Raw genomic sequence first — 23,316 nt, forward strand, 5'->3', positions numbered from 1 at the left:
GGACAAACAGAAACCTGCTAAATCATACACAGCATTGACCCCTGGGGCAAGTAGAGTGGGAGCCCCATGGGCACTGAAGTCTGCCAGCAGGAGAAATGATACGGGGCATTTCTCTACAAGATCTGTGAGTAAAGACAGAGTATATAGTGATCCTTTGATCCAAATGAACATCAGCAGCAAGTGCTTGGTGATCAGTACCCAAGGATAGTGCACAAGAGCAGTCTGTGTTGACGACAAACACGGCAACCCTTGTCTTGGCCCTTTCGCCCGCCAGGTCATACTTGAAGGCGTTAGTAGATTTAAAATGGATCTCTTGTGAACAAACACACACAGAGGATGTTCCTCTGCTAAGTATTTCAGTTCCCTCTTATGCATCCTAAACCTCCTGATGTTTTGCTGCAGTGTGAGAGCCATTTTATCAGTAAGGTTTTCTTTTCATCCTGTCTCTCGGCTGAAGCAGGGATACCTGCGTCAGTCGGAGGCTAAGACAGATGCTCTGCTCCAGGCAGGCATCACAGTTTATGAAGCCAAATCCTTACAACCATCAGATAGAATGAGTTCTGTTTGAGCTGACCGTTTATGATCTGTCACCTTCTGCAAAAAAACACTTCCTGTTTGGCTTGGTTGCCAGAGGAGACTTCAGAGAGGCAACTACAGTAGTGCTAGTGGCAGTGCTGGCTGTTTACTGAGTCTGCCATTTTCGATGCCGGAAGCTCTACAATACGGCCCATATTGCTCTTCCTTCAAGGTACACACTGTAGTTTCTACTTCAGATGGGTGAGCCCCACAGAAGTTAACACACTTCGGAGGAGATGAAAAACAAATCCTTCATGGATGGTCTTACCACATTTGCTACAAGTGGCACCCCCTTAAATCACAGAGTGGTGTGCCCAAGGTGCTGACATATAAACTAGCATACTGGGTTGGGTATATAAGGCCTCACAGTTATGTGAATGAAACCAGCCTCGATACAGTCTGGAAATGTTGTACCATGGAACATAAGACTAAAAGAATCAGATTTCACCAGCTCGCCCCCTACATCTTCATGATGTTTTGCACATCAATCACACCATCTTGAATACACATACCCTTCAAAATTCTTCTTTAGGGGTATCAGTAACATTTCTGCATAGTTCAGGGTGTTGTGTAGCTCCACTTCAGTGGCATATTACCAGAGGCATTTAGCTGTCTGGAGTTTTGTTCCCCTTGTTGGGAACTAGACATTTCAACCAATAGTGTTCCATTCCTGAATCACTTAATAGATTTTAAGGTGCCAGCAATGCCCCCTAAACCCTTTTGAATATAGAAAGGTGAAACTTACTCATTGTTTAGATCTTTGCTTTTAATTATTAAAAATAATTCTGCCTCACAGCATGTGTTCTGTTACTATAAACTGAAATATTGGAAAGAATTCCTGAATCAGGAAAACTGGTAATATGAGCCCTCTTGTTAGGATGGGTGTTGATACCCACCAGCCATACAATATTCCAGTGGCAGGTTATATGGAAAAGTTCAAGAGTTCCATCTCAGTCCCACGAGCAGCTAGGGAAATAAGGGTCAACCCAAACAGAGCCCCCCTCCCTGGGTCAGCCTTAATACAACTGATTTCAGGAGGTTCCTCAGAGCTTGCCTGCTAAAAGCAAAGCATCTCATGAGCACGCAGCACACCTTCAGATTATTATTATTATTATTATTACTGTAGAGGTTTTTAGCCTCTTCACGATGTGGGTGGTTACGCCAATATTCCTGATATCCCAATACGAGAGAAGGAAAGTTGCTACTCACCATATAGTGGAGATGCTGAGTCGAAATAGGCACAATAAAAAGATTCATACAATCATAGTTTTCGGCCATTAAGGCCTTTGTCAGCTGTAGACACACACACACACACACACACACACACACACACACACACACACACACACAAGTGCAACTTGCACACACGTCTGGAGTCTCAGAGAGCTGAAACTACACTGCGAGCAGCACCACCAGTGCACGATGGGAGTGGTGACTGGGTGGGGGTAAGGAGGAGGCTAGGGTGGGGGGGGGGGGGGAGGGGGAGGGATAGTATGGTGGGAGTGGCGGACAGTGAAGTGCTGCAGTTTGGACGGAGGGTAGGAGAGAAGGTGCGGAGAAGGGGGTGGGTAAGTACCGAAAAGGAGAGAAATAAAAATAAAAGAAATTAAAAGACTGGGTGTGGCGGTGAAATGATGGCTGCGTAGTGTTGGAATGGGAACAGGGAGGGGGCTGGATGGAGGACAGTGACTAACGGAGGTTAAGGCCAAGAGGGTTACGGGAACGTAGAATGTATTGCAGGGAAAGTTCCCACCTGCACAATTCAGAAAAGCTGGTGTTGGTAGGAAGGATCCATGTGGCACAGGCTGTGAAGCAGTCATTGAGATGAGGGGTATCATGTTTGGCAGCATGTTCAGCTACAGTGTGATCCACTTGCTTTTTGGCCACAGTTTGCGGTGACCGTTGTTGGTTGTCATGCCTACATAGAATGCAGCACAGTGGTTGCAGCTTAGCCTGTAGATCACATGACTGGTTTCACAGGTGGCTCTGCCTTTGATGTGATAGGTAATGTTAGTGACCGGACTGGAGAAGGTGGTGGTAGGAGGATGTATGGGACAGATCTTTCATCTAGGTCTATTACAGGGGTATGAGCCAAGAGGTAAGGGATTGGGAGCAGGAGTTGTGTAAGGATGGACGAGTATACTGTGTAAGTTCGGTGGACGGCGGAATACCACGGTAGGAGGGGTGGGAAGGATAGTGGGTAGGACATTTCTCATTTCAGGGCACGGCGAGAGGTAATAGAAACGCTGGCGGAGAATGTAATTCAGTTGCTCCAGTCCCGGATAGTACTGAGTTACGAGGGGAATGCTCCTCTGTGGCCAGACAGTGGGACTTTGGGGGGTGGTGGGAGCCTGGAAAGATAAGGCACAAGAGACTTGTTTTTGTGCAAGGATGGGTAGAGACTGACTGCTCGTCACTGCAGATGTGACAACCATGGGTGGCTAGGCTGTACGGAAGGGACTTCTTGGAATGAAACAGGTGGCAGCTGTCGAAGTGAAGGTATTACTGATGGTTAGTAGGTTTGATATGCACAGAGGTACTGATGTAGTCATCTCTGAGGTGGAGGTCAACATCTAGGAAGGTGGCTTGTTGGGTTGAGTAGGACCAGGTGAAGCAAATGGGGGAGAAGTAGTTGAGGTTCTGCAGGAATGTGAATAAGGTGTCCTCACCTTCAATCCAGATAGCAAAGATGTCATCAATGAATCTGAATGAGGTGAGGGGTTTAGGATTCTGGGTTTTTAGAAAGGATTCCTCTAGATGGCCCATGAATAGGTTAGCATAGGACGGTGCCATGCGAGTGCCCATAGCCATACCGTGGATTTGTTTGTAGGTAAGGAGAAGTAATTGTGGGTGAGGATATAGTTGGTCATGGAGACTAGGAAGGTGGTTGTTGGTTTGGAATCCATAGGGCGTCTGGAAAGGTTGTGTTTTATAACAGCAAGGCCATGGGCATTAGGAATGTTAGTGTACAGGGAGGTGACATCAATAGTGACGACCAGGGCACCGTGTGGTAAAGGGAAAGGAACTGTGGAGAGTCGGTTGAGGAAATGGTTGGTATCTTTTATATAGGAGGATAGGTTCTGGGTAATAGGTTGAAGGTGTTCGTCTATGAGAGCAGAGATTCTCTCAGTGGGGGCACAGTAACTGGCCACAATGGGGTCCCCTGGGTGTATTTTTGCATAATTTTTCGGACGTAATTCTACTTTCTTACGTATTTTTTCGCATTTTTGCACCACCATGGATCCTTGCTCCTTCCATCTGCGTCAATACACCAAAGTTTCCTTATCCCCAGCCAGATCACAGTCCCACATACTGTTCCTGTGTTGCTGCTTGGTTCATGAAATCCCCCCCCCCCCCCCAATGGCCTTACCATCAAATTACCCATCTCTGGTTGCCACCCCTCCTCCTACAATGACCTCCAGCTGTTCAGATTCCGCCAATCCTTGGCCCTCACCAACATAGTCCTGCAAAACCATATCAACCAAGCCCAATCCTCCTTGCAGTACCTTCTCTCCATCCGCAAAATTCTCCTGCTATGTAATCCCAAATTCCTGGAACCCGTAACACACATGGAAACTCTTGCCCTGCACGAACTTGAGCAACATGCACAACACCACCTCAAAAAGATCTCGATCCTGCCCACTTCCTACTCCCGCCTCGGAGTACCACTGTCCACTACTTCTACAACAACCTCCAAACCTCCCCCACACCCCCTCATAGCTGACAAACCTTGTCTCGCAGACCTACTACACTTACCCCACCCTCCAAAACTCTCTCCCACGACCACACAGAACTCAAAACCTAAACAGACCCGCAACACAGTCATGAACCTATCCTCCAGAAGCCTTAGTCCCACAGAAATATCAGTCCATTCCAAAGGCCTCACCTTTTGCCCCACTCCCAAATTCAACCATGCAGGACTAGTTAAAGACCTTCTCTCCTTCTCCCAGTCCCTACAGTGGAAACACTTTTTCGCCACCAACCCAACCAATCAGACTCAAGCAAAGACCAACATTGAACCTGTCTAACTCAGTTCACTCCTCCATCCAACCATGATCCACCCCCACTGTCTCCAATGCGCCCTGTTACCTTTCCAGAATTTCTTATCCTCGAACCTTGCCTCACCATCATTCCCCAAATCCCTCAACATGCATACTAACCTAACATCCACAGAAAGAACCGCAGTCCGCCATCTAAAAGCTGATCCCGATCTTATAATCCTAACTGCAGACAAAGGCTCCACTACCGTAGTTTTGAACCGCAAGGATTACGTGGCAGAAGGACTCCATCAGCTGTCAGATACTTCCACCTACAAACCATGCCACACTGATCCCATTCCAGCAATCCAGCAGGATCTCCCATTTCTACTCAAATCCTTAGACCCAACCCAAAACCTCTCCCCAGTGTCCATCTCTCTACTTACCCCTACCACTCCCTGCACTCCCACTGTCTACATGCTTCTAAAGTCCATAAACCCAACCACCCAGGACGCCCCATTGTGGCCCGTTACTGTGATCCCACTGAGAGACTCTCTGCTCTCATAGACGAACACCTTCAACCTATTACCCAGAAACTATCCTCCTATATAAAAGATACCAACCATTTCCTCAACCGACTCTCCACAGTTCCTTTCCCTTTACCACACGGTGCCCTGGTCGTCACTATTGATGTCACCTCCCTGTACACTAACATTCCTAATGCCCATGGCCTTGCTGTTATAAAACACAACCTTTCCAGATGCCCTATGGATTCCAAACCAACAACCTCCTTCCTAGTCTCCATGACCAACTATATCCTCACCCACTTCTCCGTACCTACAAACAAATCCACGGTACGGCTATGGGCACTCGCATGGCACCGTCCTATGCTAACCTATTCATGGGCCATCTAGAGGAATCCTTTCTAAAAACCCAGAATCCTAAACCCCTCACCTCATTCAGATTCATTGATGACATCTTTGCTATCTGCATTGAAGGTGAGGACACCTTATTCACATTCCTGCAGAACCTCAACTACTTCTCCCCCATTTGCTTCACCTGGTCCTACTCAACCCAACAAGCCACCTTCCTAGATGTTGACCTCCACCTCAGAGATGACTACATCAGTACCTCTGTGCATATCAAACCTACTAACCATCAGTAATACCTTCACTTCGACAGCTGCCACCTGTTTCATTCCAAGAAGTCCCTTCCGTACAGCCTAGCCACCCATGGTTGTCACATCTGCAGTGACGAGCAGTCAGTCTCTACCCATCCTTGCACAAAAACAAGTCTCTTGTGCTTTATCTTTCCAGGCTCCCACCACCCCCCAAAGTCCCACTGTCTGGCCACAGAGGAGCATTCCCCTCGTAACTCAGTACTATCCGGGACTGGAGCAACTGAATTACATTCTCCGCCAGCGTTTCTATTACCTCTCGCCGTGCCCTGAAATGAGAAATGTCCTACCCACTATCCTTCCCACCCCTCCTACCGTGGTATTCCGCCGTCCACCGAACTTACACAGTATACTCGTCCATCCTTACACAACTCCTGCTCCCAATCCCTTACCTCTTGGCTCATACCCCTGTAATAGACCTAGATGAAAGATCTGTCCCATACATCCTCCTACCACCACCTTCTCCAGTCCGGTCACTAACATTACCTATCACATCAAAGGCAGAGCTACCTGTGAAACCAGTCATGTGATCTACAGGCTAAGCTGCAACCACTGTGCTGCATTCTATGTAGGCATGACAACCAACAACGGTCACCGCAAACTGTGGCCAAAAAGCAAGTGGATCACACTGTAGCTGAACATGCTGCCAAACATGATACCCCTCATCTCAATGACTGCTTCACAGCCTGTGCCACATGGATCCTTCCTACCAACACCAGCTTTTCTGAATTGTGCAGGTGGGAACTTTCCCTGCAATACATTCTACGTTCCCGTAACCCTCCTGGCCTTAACCTCCGTTAGTCACTGTCCTCCATCCAGCCCCCTCCCTGTTCCCATTCCAACACTACACAGCCATCATTTCACCGCCACACCCAGTCTTTTAATTTCTTTTCTTTTTATTTTTCTCCTTTTCGCTACTTACCCACCCCCTTCTCCGCACCTTCTCTCCTACCCTCCGTCCAAACTGCAGCACTTCACTGTCCGCCACTCCCACCATACTATCCCTCCCCCTCCCTCCTCCCCACCCTAGCCTCCTCCTTACCCCCACCCAGTCACCACTCCCATCGTGCACTGGTGCTGTTGCTCGCAGTGTAGTTTCAGCTCTCTGAGACTCCAGACGTGTGTGCAAGTTGCACTTGTGTGTGTGTGTGTGTGTGTGTGTGTGTGTGTGTGTGTGTCTACAGCTGACAAATGCCTTAATGGCCGAAAACTATGATTGTGTGAATCTTTTTACTGTGCCAATTGTGACTCAGCATCTTCGCTATATGGTGAGTAGCAACTTTCCTTGTCTCGTATTGTTACATTCCATTCTGGTTTTTCAATTGTTTGATTCATGATATCCCGTCATAATGGGAGCTTACCAGTCCCCAGCTCAGGAAACCCTGGTTTGCAAAGCCTGTACCCAGCACATGAATGATGAGCGCTCTGAGGTATTCCCTGGGAGACATGTGACTTATCACATGCCACGGACATGGTGGGCAAGAAAACAAACGCAAAATGCATCAGACACAATAAAAAATTAAAATACCCACTTACACTAATACAATGCACTTACAAATAGAACTGTACCCATCAGGTTACCTTCCACTCAGAAGGCTGTTGCACACAGTGACTGTTATATTGACTTGTAAATAATAGATTTCAGCTATCAGTCATCCTTTTTAAATTTTATAGGCTGATCTAGATTTTAGCTAGAAACTAGCCATTCTCAATGCACTATCATTTTTGATCAATGCATGTAATGCCTGTTCATCGGGCTTCAACCACAGTTCATTGAATACTGAGTATCAATACAAGTCAATTTCTGATTTCTATTAATACAGCTGCTTCCATCAGCAACCATGCCCAGAATCTTTCTAGAACCCATGAACACAGTTAATTTTGGCTCTACTTCTACTTTAAGCATTTTGTCAATTCTATTTGAACTGTTATCAAATATGGTCACATCATTATGAATGCAAAATGGTAAATAGGGTTTATATTCTACAAATCTGAAATCAATGTTCTGCAGGTCTTGTGATTGTGGAAGGGTTGGAAAAGAAAGTTAATGTTGAGATATAATTTAAATCAGAGAAACACAGTTCACTGGCAACAAAATGCTGCTGCCTCTCAATGGAAACAATCATCACAAGTCAAAAGCTTAAACAGAACCAAAAGAAGATACGAACAAAGACCATAGTGGAGTGTTTGAATGTTGGTAGAACACAGTGTTCGTTGTGTCTTTTCAAGAAAATGATAAAATGCCATGTTGTTTAATATGTCAAAGATGATGGTCAGTATAAAGCCAGGTGCTGATTATGGAATCCATGCAGGAAAGGACAAGCAGATGATGTGCTGAAGAACCGTATGAATAACTTTGAGAGGTTTGTGGTAGAAAAATTTCGATATTTACCATGGAATACAAATAATGAAGACAGAGGATGGAATATTTCCAAATGAAAAACAGAATGCAAAGGAAGTACTGGAAAAATTCAATATGACTGACTGTAAGGCCATAAGGACTCCTTTAGTTCCAGAGGGGAAGCCTTATCTTGAAGCAATAAGAAGTCTTCTTTATTTGTCACGTAAAATCAGGCCAGATCTTAGATGCAAAGTAAGATTCCACAAATAATGAGCTTTTCTGTAAGAAGACGGAAGATGACACAATTAATCTAAATAATTACTGTGATGCTAATCATGCACAACACTCAAGGAACAGCAAGAGTGCAAGTGCAAAAATATTTAAATACTGTATGATGATTTAGTTTTATTTAAAACAAATATCACATTATAAAGAGGGTGTTGGAATGGTAAAACACTATGTTTGCTGTATGTTTTCATGGTTTGGCAACTAGAGTAGAAGCAGAATGCAAGTTGTCTGTGGTGAAATAAAACAGTTGTCTGTGATCTGTATGTACAAAGAAGATAATAAGAAGTCATGTTATTTAATCAGTGTTTTTTATAATATTCAAATAAAGTGAACCAGGCAACTAAAAATGTTAAACGGAGAAAAAACTGTTGAAGTGTTTGCAAAAGCAAACATTCCAAATGCGAACCATTTATTCTTGGCCAGTGTTATTTTTACGTCCTTTCTTATTGCTGACAATCAGTTTCAAAGCATGAAGCCTTCGTCTTTGGGTAAATGGTTTGGTAATCAAAATCGTATACATCCAAAGGTACATGGGAAGTCATCATACAGCTACAATGTGACTCTGAGCAATAGCATGGCATCTTCTTTTAAATTTATATGTCTAAATTATTTATTTTTATTTAAATTTATGTGTCTAATATAATTTATATGTCTAATCATTTCCCAAAAAACTGATTCCAATGAGGCCAAAAACTGATGCTAATTTTCAGGTTGTTAGTGAACACAGTCTGTCACAACATTGTTTACCTTCCATAAGCAGAGGCTTCCTTGTAGTTCACACATTCCCTGTGTTCTGATGACAATAAAAGTAGTTCCATGTTCCATACAAATATAATGAATAAAGGAATTCCACACAACTACCTTTCATTTGAAGATTACGGTGACAGAGTAACTACTTGAACAGTCTTGGCACTCATAAGGTACTCTTCTATGCAAGATTATTTGTGATCCACCTTCCAGAACTCTTCCTAACAGCACACAACCCTGAACTGTTCATTTTATTAATAGTTGTTGATGGCATTTTCATGACAGAAGTACACTCCTGGAAATTGAAATAAGAACACCGTGAATTCATTGTCCCAGGAAGGGGAAACTTTATTGACACATTCCTGGGGTCAGATACATCACATGATCACACTGACAGAACCACAGGCACATAGACACAGGCAACAGAGCATGCACAATGTCGGCACTAGTACAGTGTATATCCACCTTTCGCAGCAATGCAGGCTGCTATTCTCCCATGGAGACGATCGTAGAGATGCTGGATGTAGTCCTGTGGAACGGCTTGCCATGCCATTTCCACCTGGCGCCTCAGTTGGACCAGCGTTCGTGCTGGAAGTGCAGACCGCGTGAGACGACACTTCATCCAGTCCCAAACATGCTCAATGGGGGGACAGATCCGGAGATCTTGCTGGCCAGGGTAGTTGACTTACACCTTCTAGAGCACGTTGGGTGGCACGGGATACATGCGGACGTGCATTGTCCTGTTGGAACAGCAAGTTCCCTTGCCGGTCTAGGAATGGTAGAACGATGGGTTCGATGACGGTTTGGATGTACCGTGCACTATTCAGTGTCCCCTCGACGATCACCAGTGGTGTACGGCCAGTGTAGGAGATCGCTCCCCACACCATGATGCCGGGTGTTGGCCCTGTGTGCCTCGGTCGTATGCAGTCCTGATTGTGGCGCTCACCTGCACGGCGCCAAACACGCATACGACCATCATTGGCACCAAGGCAGAAGCGACTCTCATCGCTGAAGACGACACGTCTCCATTCGTCCCTCCATTCACGCCTGTCGCGACACCACTGGAGGCGGGCTGCACGATGTTGGGGCGTGAGCGGAAGACGGCCTAACGGTGTGCGGGACCGTAGCCCAGCTTCATGGAGACGGTTGCGAATGGTCCTCGCCGATACCCCATGAGCAACAGTGTCCCTAATTTGCTGGGAAGTGGCGGTGCGGTCCCCTACGGCACTGCGTAGGATCCTACGGTCTTGGCGTGCATCCGTGCGTCGCTGCGGACCAGTCCCAGGTCGACGGGCACGTGCACCTTCCGCCGACCACTGGCGACAACATCGATGTACTGTGGAAACCTCACGCCCCACGTGTTGAGCAATTCGGCGGTACGTCCACCCGGCCTCCCGCATGCCCACTATACGCCCTCGCTCAAAGTCCGTCAACCGCACATACGGTTCACGTCCACGCTGTCGCGGCATGCTACCAGTGTTAAAGACTGCGATGGAGCTCCGTATGCCACGGCAAACTGGCTGACACTGACGGCGGCGGTGCACAAATGCTGCGCAGCTAGCGCCATTCGACGGCCAACACCGCGGTTCCTGGTGTGTCCGCTGTGCCGTGCGTGTGATCATTGCTTGTACAGCCCTCTCGCAGTGTCCGGAGCAAGTTTGGTGGGTCTGACACACCGGTGTCAATGTGTTCTTTTTTCCATTTCCAGGAGTGTATATTCTATTCCTTCAGGATCTTAATGTCCTCTGCCAAATCCACTTGTTCCTTTTGAGTTCAGTCAAGTTGACACAGAAATCTGTCCCTCTAACAGCTTCGTAAGAAATGCTGGTCACAATAAGGCTTCATCACACAATAACCCCTCATCCACCAATGTAACTGCTGTTCATCAGTTACCACTTCTTCCACACCAAGATGTCTCTTCATTGACATATGAGTACTAGGAGGTATCACACACGCAGTGTCAAGCAGTTCTTATCCAAATAAGCCTCTTGACTTGTATTCAAACATATCTCATTTGCCATTTTCTCATATGCTTTTGAATCTCCATACCTCCACTAACAAGACACAAAAAATACCATTCTCATGCAGTTTCTCACTTGGTTGAACACACTTTTTACATCTATTGTTACAAAAGAGCTTGCACAGATGTAGTTCCTCACATTTGCTACAAGGACCTTGACCACCTTTTCTTGTTCCATTAAACAATACAATATGGAGCACATTATGAGTAAGGCCTATCCTATCACCCCCATCCACAACCATCTACCTCAGTCCTGAAGTGAGCATCTTTCACCCAGAGTCACAGTAACCTCCGAGAACAGCTATATCACCCATTTTACAATCTGCCCTTTCCCACCCCACCACCCTCCCAACAGCATTCAATTCACTGTGTAAAACAATATTGAAACAGATCCCATGGACAACTTTAATCATCCAATTGTAGGGAACAATTTCACACCACAGGCAAACAGCTGCTTAATAATTCACATAAATTCTTCATTTTCCAGCGTTAGCTCTTTGAACCGTGCTGAAGGAACCATCTCTCTAATAATCAATCAGTTCTGCAGTCTCCCTTGCCAGACATCCACAAGTTCTTATCAATGGAGAGACGTCTACAGACGTTAAAGTAACCTCTGGCGTGCCACAGGGGAGTGTTATGGGACCATTGCTTTTCACAATATATATAAATGACCTAGTAGATAGTGTCGGAAGTTCCATGCGGCTTTTCGCGGATGATGCTGTAGTATACAGAGAAGTTGCAGCATTAGAAAATTGTAGCGAAATGCAGGAAGATCTGCAGCGGATAGGCACTTGGTGCAGGGAGTGGCAACTGACCCTTAACATAGACAAATGTAATGTATTGCGAATACATAGAAAGAAGGATCCTTTATTGTATGATTATATGATAGCGGAACAAACACTGGTAGCAGTTACTTCTGTAAAATATCTGGGAGTAAGCGTGCGGAACGATTTGAAGTGGAATGATCATATAAAATTAATTGTTGGTAAGGCGGGTACTAGGTTGAGATTCATTGGGAGAGTGCTTAGAAAATGTAGTCCATCAACAAAGGAGGTGGCTTACAAAACACTCGTTCGACCTATACTTGAGTATTGCTCATCAGTGTGGGATCCGTACCAGATCGGTCTGACGGAGGAGATAGAGAAGATCCAAAGAAGAGCGGCACGTTTCGTCACAGGGTTATTTGGTAACCGTGATAGCGTTACGGAGATGTTTAATAAACTCAAGTGGCAGACTCTGCAAGAGAGGCGCTCTGCATCGCGGTGTAGCTTGCTCGCCAGGTTTCGAGAGGGTGCGTTTCTGGATGAGGTATCGAATATATTGCTTCCCCCTACTTATACCTCCCGAGGAGATCACGAATGTAAAATTAGAGAGATTAGAGCGCGCACGGAGGCTTTCAGACAGTCGTTCTTCCCGCGAACCATACGCGACTGGAACAGGAAAGGGAGGTAATGACAGTGGCACGTAAAGTGCCCTCCGCCACACACCGTTGGGTGGCTTGCGGAGTATAAATGTAGATGTAGACCTACAGCCCCTGGGTCAACAGTTATGACACTCTATTCCTCCACATCAACACCTCCTATCCAGTTTCCCTTACTCTCTTCAACTTAGTGAACAATATTCCTTGATACTGAATGCACCTCTCTGATGATTTAATAAGAACATCTATCCTATTAGACCAACCCATCACAAATATATCCTCCATTTTGACAGCAGCGAACCCTCTTACAATATAACAATTTCACTTATACTTTTGCGGGAACACCAACATACTGCCCACCAAAATGAATTGATATTCCCAAACCATGTCCAAGGCTTAGTTTTAGTGATTTTTTCGAACACACTGCTTCACACAATGTCATGAACAAAAGTAGCTGCTTCCTCCTCATATCATCATCACCACCTATACTTCCCTGTTTCAATATCTCCATATTTCTCACTGCCCCTCATTTTACCTACAGTGATGAGCAAAACACCATGATTGAACACTGACCTCCATGAGACTGAATGCTGCCTGGTGGACTGTAGACACATATTGCAGTAAGGAAAGTATATAAGTGGAGCACAGACAAATGGGAATCATTCTGACAAAGATATGGGCTGCAAATGGGGAAATCCAAGGACATAATCGCCCCTGACCTTAGCCCACAAGTACGCTCTATCAGCCTCGGCACTCCATACCTGAGCTTGTTACGATGTGTAATTCAGCCAGTCGCTGCAGAGTGCTGACTGCTAACTGTTAGCAGCTACTACCAAGTGCCAAGTTTATAGTGTTAAAACAAACAGCATCTTTCGATTCGGTAGTTTGGAGTTGAAAAACTTCGGTTTTTCATAAGTTTCTATAGCAAAGGAAGCTATCTGCTTCAGCACAATTGGTAAGAAATATTTACACACAATCGCACTAAGAAGTATTGGGTGGTTTTCCCCACTGTTACAACAACAACAAACTGCTTTTTCTAGTTCTGGGACTATATATATATTTCCAACTGTTTTCTAATGCCATGGGTTTGCAAGTATGGGAGAGCACTTGTCACAAAATCCAACACTACATTTGCAAATTCACAACGGGCACAGATGGATAACACATGCTGTTCCCTGTGATGACATGGCAATATACCGAATCCATTGTATGGAGATTTAAGCGAAAAGGTTGAACTCAGATGTTTGTCTGTATAACAGGCTATGTCCTTTAGTACTTTCATTATGACATATCCACCAACATAGCCCAATGATGAAAGTTTAACAGAATTAAGCTGTATAACTGAAAACTGTAATGCAGGAGTAGCTTTAATAATGAATAGGAAAATAGGAGTGCGGGTAAGCTATTACAAACAGCATAGTGAATGCATTATTGTGGCGAAGATAGACACGAAGCCCACACCTGCTACAGTAGTACAAGTTTATATGCCAACTAGCTCCGCAGATGACGAAGAGATTGATGGAATGTATGATGAGATAAAAGAAATTATTCAGGTAGTGAAGGGAACGAAAATTTAATAGTCATGGGTGACTGGAATTTGACAGTAGGAAACGGAAGAGAACGAAACATAGTAGGTGAATATGGATTGGAGCTAAGAAATGAAAGAGGAAGCCGCCTGTTGAATTTTGCACAGAGCAAAATTTAATCTTAGCTAAAACTTGGTTCAAGAATCATGAAAGAAGGCTGTATACATGGAAGAACCCTGGAGATACTAGAAGGTTTCAGATAGATTATATAATGGTAAGACAGAGATTCAGGAACCAGGTTTTAAATTGTAGGACATTGCCAGGGGCAGATGTGGACTCTGACCACAATCTATTGGTTATGAACTGTAGATTAAAACTGAAGAAACTGTAAAAACATGAGAATTTAAGGAGATGGGACCTGGATAAACTGACTAAACCAGAGATTGTACAGAGTTTCAGGGACAGCATAAGGGAACAATTGACAGGAATGGGTGAAAGAAATACAGTAGAAGAAGAATGGGTAGCTTTGAGAGATGAAATAGTGAAGGCAGCAGAGGATCAAGTAGGTAAAAAGACAAGGGCTAGTAGAAATCCAAGGGTAACAGAAGAGATAATGAAATTAATTGATGAAAGGAGAAAATACAAAAATGCAGTAAATGAAGCAGGCAAAAAGGAATAAAAACATCTCAAAAATGAAATCGACAGGAAGTGCAAAATGGCTAAGCAGGGTTGGCTAGAGGACAAATGTAAGGATGTAGAGGCTTATCGCATGAGGGGTAAGATAGATACTGCCCACAGGAAAATTAATGAGACCTTTGGAGAAAAGAGAACCACTTGCATGAATATCAAGAGCTCAGATGGAAACCCAGTTCTAAGCAAAGAAGGGAAAGCAAAAAGGTGGAAGGAGTATATAAAGGGTCTATACAGGGGCGATGTTCTTGAGGACAATATTATGGAAATGGAAGAGAATGTAGATGAAGATGAAATGGGAGATACAATACTGCGTGAAGAGTTCGATAGAGCACTGAAAGATCTGAGTCGAAACAAGGCCCCGGGAGTAGACAACATTCCATTAGAACTACTGATAGCCTTGGGAGAGCCAGTCCTTACAAAACTCTACCATCTGGTGAGCAAGATGTATGAGACAGGCGAAATACCCTCAGACTTCAAGAAGAATATAATAATTCCAATCCCAAAGAAAGCAGGTGTTGACAGATGTGAAAATTACCGAACTATCAGTTTAATAAGTTACAGCTGCAAAATACTAAGGCAAATTCTTTACAGATGAATGGAAAAACTGGTAGAAGGTGACCTCAGGGAAGATCAGTTTGGATTGCATAGAAATTTTGGAACACGTGAGGCAATACTGACCCTACGACTTATCTTAGAAGAAAGATTAAGGAAAGGTAAACCTACATTTCTAGCATTTGCAGACTTAGAGAAAGCTTTTGACAATGTTGACTGGAATACTCTCTTCCAAATTCTGAAGGTGGCAGGGGTAAAATATAGGGAGCGAAAGGCTATTTACAATTTGTACAGAAAGCAGATGGCAGTTATAAGAGTCGAGGGACATGAAAGGGAAACAGTGGTTGGGAAGGGAGTGGGACAGGGTTGTAGCCTCTCCCCGATGCTATTCAATCTGTATATTGAGCAAGCAGTAAAGGAAACAAAAGAAAAGTTCGGAGTAGGTATTAAAATCCATGGAGAAGAAATAAAAACTTTTTGAGGTTCGCCGATGACATCGTAATTCTGTCAGAGACAGCAAAGGACTTGGAAGAGCAGTTGAACAGAATGGACAGTGTCTTGAAAGGAGGATACAACATGAACATCAACAAAAGCAAAATGAGGATACTGGAATGTAGTTAACTCGGGTGATACTGAGGGAATTAGATTAGGAAATGAGACAATAAAGTAGTAAACGAGTTTTGCTATTTGGGGAGCAAAATAACTGATGATGGTCGAAGTAGAGAGGATATAAAATGTAGACTGGCAATGGCAAGGAAAGCGTTTCTGAAGAAGAGAAATTTGTTAACATCGAGTATAGATTTAAGTGTCAGGAAGTCGTTTCTGAAAGTATTTGTATGGAATGTGGCTATGTATGGAAGTGAAACATGGACGATAAATAGTTTGGACAAGAAGAAAATAGAAGCTTTCGAAATGTGGTGCTACAGAAGAATGCTGAAGATTAGATGGTTAGATCACATAACTAATGAGGAGGTACTGAATAGGATTGGGGAGACGAGGCGTTTGTGGCCCAACTTGGCTAGAAGAAGAGATCGGTTGGTAGGACATGTTCTGAGGCATCAAGGGATCACCAATTTAGTACTGGAGGGCAGCGTAGAGGGTAAAAATCGTAGAGGGAGACCAAGAGATGAATACACTAAGCAGATTCAGAAGGATGTAGGCTGCAGTAGGTACTGGGAGATGAAGAGGCTTGCAGAGGATAGAGTAGCATGGAGAGCTGCATCAAACCAGTCTCAGGACTGAAGACCACAACAACAACAACAACAACAACAACAACTGAAAACAAAATAAAGCTCTTTATGAGCATGCTTAGTTCAAAATTTTCAAACTTATACTACATTGGTTTTTAATTATTATTAAAAGTGGTTTAGGAAAAATTGAAATTTTACTTTTCTGAGAAGGTAATATCAGATTATTTTAACACTGGTAGGTGCATAAGGCAACACTATTATACACATAAAGACAGATGTCGTATCACAAGAGTGCAAGCTAGTATGCTGACAATATCTGCAGGCAATTGTACTTTCCCATTGTTTTTACCTTACTATGAGGTGGTGATGGTTTCGTAAGTGAATTTCTCCACATTGAAACTGCATTTTGTCCATGTCTGTGTCAGTACATGAAGGTTCCGACAATAAACCAGTTTTCAAAATGCTATTCATGCTAAAGGTCAATGTTATGAATGTCGTTATTGCCAGCTGTTAATTGCAATCTGCTAAAGAACATTTCTACACAGTCACGGTTAAAACTGAGACTGAGGACAAAGTGAAAGCCACTATTTAGCAAATGTTTTATGGATTTAGTTGTCAAGATGGTTTAAGTTAAATGGCTTTGTAAGTTTCATTATTTAGAAATTGCTTCTCAAATGAAGCCCTTTCCTTTTCAATGTAGGTGTGGAAATTTATTCTGTAGCTATTCCAATCTTTCATTGTTAACTGAAAGGTACTGCATTCTGTCATCAGTGCGAGTACTTGTATGATGTGATGTACTGCTGACATCATGAAGTGTGTACCATTTTAACACATGCTCCATGTATTTTACTGTAGCTCCTGAAGAAGTAAAATCCAAACCTTTCTTATGAATGTGACTACTGTCTTCAAGAAGTTTTAGTGTCACAATTACTTCTGGTGAAAATAACTGCTTCACACACTTAACATCCATTTTCTTGAAGTCTGTGGGATCAAGAAGTTTCCTAGAAAGAAAACTGACAAGTTTTATAATTTCTGAACTTTGTAGTTTACAGCTTTTTTTACATACTTCCCAGAAATCATTCCCTCACCATCAAACATACTTCTATCTAGATTGAAAGACCTGAAATTCTTTAAAATGTGACATTGATTGAAAGCTAGAAAGAGCAGCCATTCACAGTTTTATGGATGTGGCACTTTAGGAGACAGTGATTTACACTGACACAACCTTTTCATCATTATGACGTTTATTTTGTATTGTGTGTTACCAAGCACAGCGCAAAAAAACCACATTGTTCTGTTTCATGAATCACAGACAGTGTAAGTTTATGCTGCTGTGCACCAGAGAGCTGCTTAGTAAAGAAATACACTTCTGACAACCTGAACTTGGCTGAAAGTCTGCTTATCAGGAAGAATTGGTAATTTTCTCTGCACACGTTGTTGTGGCTCGCTACCATTCTCAAGTTGCTGCATCTGCACTGTATCTCATTCTCCGAAAAATGCATCTAATTTTCTATTATACTGTAGTTGTTGCTTAACTGATATCTCATCTATTACTAAGCTACAGATCAACTCTGCATTTTTTCGACAGCTAGCTTCTGCTTCCAATCTTCACTTTACAAATGGCATAACTCCTGTTTCTTGCAAAATATCACCAACAAAATGGGAAAGAGTACAGCTACAGGGCAATTTCAGCATAAAATTTCTGGCATATTTGTAACCTTTGGGATGCTGTATTGCCAGTATTTATTTATTATCTCCTTACAGGAGAGAGTCGATTTTTTATTAACTTTTTTTTTATTTTCTCCAGTAAGAATTCTATTTTAGATATCTTACTTTCTTCTAATATTAATGATTCCAGGTTTTTGTGATAGGTGTTAGTTTCATACTGAGCAAGTTGTTCTGACAGCACGTGAATATTACATTCCTCGATCTTCAGTTTTTTGTCTAGTCTCCACGTTTCAGTTTTTTGTGATCTTAGTTCTTTTTCCAAGGCTTTTAGTTTTGAAAGTGTTTTGTCTTCTGTTTGAACTGTAGCTTATGTGAATGCATTTAATGGAACAATAGTGCTGGTTTCTTGTGCAGGACTTGCACTTCTTTCACATTTACAACACACCTGATCATTTGGAGACTGTTTTTCAATTTGTCGGCTAGATAACGCTGCTATTGGAATTTTAAGGAGAGGATAATTTGGAAATCTGCTGGAAATACTACCTTTTCTGAGAATCTGTCTCTTGGAACCAGATTTATAGTCTGCCTTGGTAAACTGTTGACTGCAAACTACTAATGAGCTTGACAACGTATTTGGCATGAAGTTATTTCAAGACAGCAGACTTAACCATGCATTTCTTAGATCATTATCAGTCGAAAATTAGTGGTAACTTATGCCACTACTTTTTCCTTTTTTGTTATTACAGAACAACACACACCAGTAAGATATCTGTACGGAACAATTAATGGATTTCAGACTATTATATATTGTATAATGTAGTATCAACGTACTTCATTGTAAATTTTCAACACTATCAGCAACACGCACAACGGTATTACAAATGCAAATAATACAACAACATTTTCAGCATTATATGCTTTCTATATTGCTTACCTTTGTTAAAAGCTGACTGCAGTTAATCATCAAACACATTAAATTTACTAAATCATATATTACGCATTCACTCTTCATAGTCTACACAAGCTAACAATTCCACAGTCCAGGAGTGCCTGGGCATAGCCAAGCTAGCATATTAGCATGCAGGCTATGGGTTTCAGAATAGTCGGTTCATGGAACCATGGACAGGAGAGGTTGCAAACTACATGGACACTCTCAGCCCCATTTGACCTCAGAATGTGCCAAAGATGTTAGAGCATACTAGTGGGCTTTACTTTGACAAGGGGCAGATTGTTATGGCCCACTGCCAAGGAATGACTATCTTGGAAATTATCAAACCTCATTGGCTGTTTGTGCTACTGTCGTGAGTATCTATGGAAAGCTTCTGAAAGGTTCTGGAGGTCTCGGTACATTCCACACTGTAAGGCAGAGCAGGCAACAATCTGCAGGAGATCTGATGACAGAGTCCAACACAGGAACAACACAAGTGCAGGAACAAGTGTTTTGAAAGACACCATCCAGTGCACATTGGAGAGTATGGGGCTCCACACCAACATGTTTTCGTGCTGAGACAATGAAATCACCTATTATGACTGCAGTGAGACGAGATCAAAAAAATTGGACTGTGGATCAATGAAAATGTGTTGCCTGGTCAGCTGAAACATTTTTCTTGTTACACCAGGTCGATGGTTGTTCCCGCATTGCTCTCCTGGCAAACAGCTGCTCAAAAACATGCTTGTGGCACGGACACAGGACGATGGGGGCAGTACTATACTATGGGGACACCACTTCAGATTCCAAGGAACCTATGGTAGTAATCCAAGGCACCTTGACAGCTGCGGACAACATAAACAGCTACCAAATTTGCCTGATCTGAAAAGCTGTTGAGCAACAGCTTCTTGCCTACAAATAACCACCTTGCCATTTGCTGTATTTGCATGATCTATGCATACACATCTAGCGCCACATACCTCCAGAAGCCTACCAATGATTTGTTGAATCAATGGCATGCACAACTGCTGCGATAATGTGTTCCAAAGGTGGACCAAAATGCTATTAAGTGGGTTTTCATACTGTTTTGGCTCATCAGTGTGTCTCTAGAGACCTTTACACACACCTCACCATTTTTCTCTAATGCCTTATCACTAATTATTAGTTGTCTAGCCGCCATCCAATCATTAATTACTAGTCATCTACCCCCCCCCTCCCCCCACGTATAAACTACCAATCAAAAATATCGAGACATCTATCAGCAGACATTAATATAGAGTGTCTCCAACCTTCACCTTTATGACAACTTGAACTCTATGGAAGATACTTTCAATGAGGTGTCTGAATGTCTGGGAGGAATGGCAGCCCATTCTTTGTCAAGACCTGAATCTGCTAACAGTGGTGACGCTGGACACAAAGGTCTGGAGCTAATTTGACATTCTAGCTCCTCCCAAAAAATGTTCCATTGGGTTAGGTCAGCACTCTGAGCAGCCCAGACGATTTCAGAAATGTTATTGTCTACAACCTATTGCCTCACAGTCACTGTTTTATGACAGGGTGCATTTTCAAGTTAAGCCAAACAACCTTCATCTCCAAAATGCTTCACTACTGCATGCAGTACACAATGCTGTAAAATGTCTTTATATTCTTCTGTGTTTAGCATTTTCTTAAGCACAAAAAGGGGACCACACCCTAACTATGAAAAACATTCCCATATCACAACATCATCCATCTCCGCTATGCTTCACTGCTGGCCGATAACATTCTCCGGGCATTCACCACACCCTAATCATTCCATCAGATTGCCACAAGTTATAGTATGATTCATCACTCCAAATCACTCATTTCCAGTCATCCACTGCCCAGAGGCATTGCTCGCACTTCAAGTGTCATTTAGGATTGATTACAGAGGAGTTGCTCGACTATTGTATCCCATTCTTTTTAACTCCCTATGCACAGTCATTGTGCTAGCTGGAGTGCTGGCGGTATTTAGAACTCGAGGATTCCTTCCACTGACTGCATGCAGTTTTTTGCAACTAGCTTTCACAGTGCCCTACAGTCTCTGCCCATCAGTGAGATCTTCCTGGTGAAATGTTCCTTATGTTTCACTTTCACAGTCACACCACCAACAGTCAACGTCAGCAGCTTTTGAAAGGTTGAAATGTCCCTGATGGATTTGTAACTCTGTGACACCCAGTGACTAGTCCTTGTTCCAAGTCACTGAGCTCTCCTGACTGACCCACTCTGCTGTTACTGCTTCTTTAGTGACAACACAACACTCCCCACCTTGTTTTATACTAGCAGGTCCACCCCTCATGATGTCTAGTGGTCAATTCCACACATCACACAGGGGAATCCAGGTACTTCTGCTCAGATAGCGTACATTGATCCCTCGTTCCCTTGCATCCAGTACCCATCGACCGAAGGAGATTGGTATGTTCTCCAAAATACTTTACAATGTGTTATAAGTGCAGCTCCACTGCTGAAATCTTTGCACAGAACTTAAGTGAAGCATTAGCAGATGAGGGTTGTATTTACATTTTAGTAAAGTAATATATTTCAGTGTGGATCAGTTTCTTCTCAAAATTTTGGAAGTTTTTTTTAACAATGATGCTACCACCACTGACACTGTTTTATGAAATAAAGTATGTCTGTTAGAGAAATTAAATTACATTCTGCTTACACATTAGCATGAACTGCATGAACACTTACTGCTGTTGATAATTTGAGTGCCTGTCATGCTCTCCAAATATAATGCAAATGTGGTATCCCAATAATAAAATAATTGATCAATGCATAACCACTCATTATGGCAAGCCTTCACTTTAATGGTGTAATCTTACAAGAGCACATCATGAAAACTGGTTGGTTATAAATAACCATCAATGGTTGTGTGTTTTGGCCAAAGGCCTTGCCATAGTGGTAATGCCAGTTCCCGTCAGATCACCGAAGTTAAGCACTGTTGGGCCTGGCAAGTACTTGCATGGGTGAACGTCCAATCTGCTGAGCACTGTTGGCAAGCGGGGTGCACTCAGTCCTTGTGAGGCAAACTGACGAGCTAACTGATTGAAAAACAGCAACTCTGGTCACAAAAACTGACAACAGCCATGAAAGCGGTGTGCTGACCTAACGCCCCTCCACATCCGCATCAAGTGACACCTACAGGCCAAGGATGACACAGCAGTCATTCAGTACCATTGGGTTTTCCGCGACCTGTTCAGACAGAGCTTAGTTTAATTAGCTTGTGTGTTTTATATTTGCAGCATCTGTCTCTTTCAAGATGTCAGCGCTTCATACAGCCAGTTATGGGACTACCCCACACTGTGTCCACTTTGCCGGCTTCTCAATATGCATGCATCCCAGTACCTCGAATCAGTACTTATTATATCATTAAAATTTCGACTCAAGGTCTCACTTATCTAGTATCTTTGCTGTATCAATCCATAAGACAAAAACATTCACTAACTGCTACTCTGTAGCCATTGTCTGCCTCTGGAACAAGTAAGACTGCATCCTGCGCACAATTCAGAGCCCTGTTGCATTCGAAAAAAAGCTTCCTTCTGTCAACATCATACCTCTTCCCTATGAAATTAACATATGTAGCCAGTTTTGTTCGTCAATCAGCAAAGCAAATGCTTCCATCTTCTCCTAGTTATGCTTATTCTTCTCTTTGTTTCACAATCAGTCATATCAGTTCCACTCTCCCTCTCTTCATTACTTGTGTTCTACCACAATAAACCCCCCCTACCGGGCACTATTTGTGCCCACAGTTTAAAGCTACCTGCCTGAAACTTTTCTTTGCTTCCCTATTTTTCATGAAAGAATATAAACAGTTTTTTCTTCCTTTTTTTACCTGGTGTAGCTACTGTTGTTTTCAGTATATATTCTACAGTTATTTATTAAATGTTGGATTCCATATTACTGGTAAGATCCCTTATAACATTTGTCATAATGAACGCAATATAATATGTCAGGTTAGATGTAAGAAGGCCTGATGGCCTTAAATTTGCCGACTTAAATGATCAATGAATAGCACAATATGACAGAAAATAACACAAAAATTGTAGGAGTTAAGCAACAGCCAACTTGGAGTCTTGGGATATGTTAAGAAAGCATAATATCCTTGGAATCCTAGCAATATGAAGAATAAGGTCCAATGAGAATAAAATGGCAAATCGGTCAAAGTTAAGCAGACTGAACCCAGATGCTTTCA

General features: G+C 43.0%; 1 protein-coding gene across 1 annotated transcript in view; it reads right to left on the bottom strand.

Annotated features, from left to right (window-relative positions):
• The window catches only part of LOC124776409 (methylcrotonoyl-CoA carboxylase subunit alpha, mitochondrial), a 112,186-nt gene that overhangs the window by 22,903 nt on the left and 65,967 nt on the right, over positions 1-23,316 (bottom strand). The window lies entirely within an intron of this gene.

The sequence above is a fragment of the Schistocerca piceifrons genome, chromosome 2 (assembly GCF_021461385.2).
Source record: "Schistocerca piceifrons isolate TAMUIC-IGC-003096 chromosome 2, iqSchPice1.1, whole genome shotgun sequence".
Taxonomy (NCBI): Eukaryota; Metazoa; Arthropoda; class Insecta; order Orthoptera; family Acrididae; genus Schistocerca; species Schistocerca piceifrons.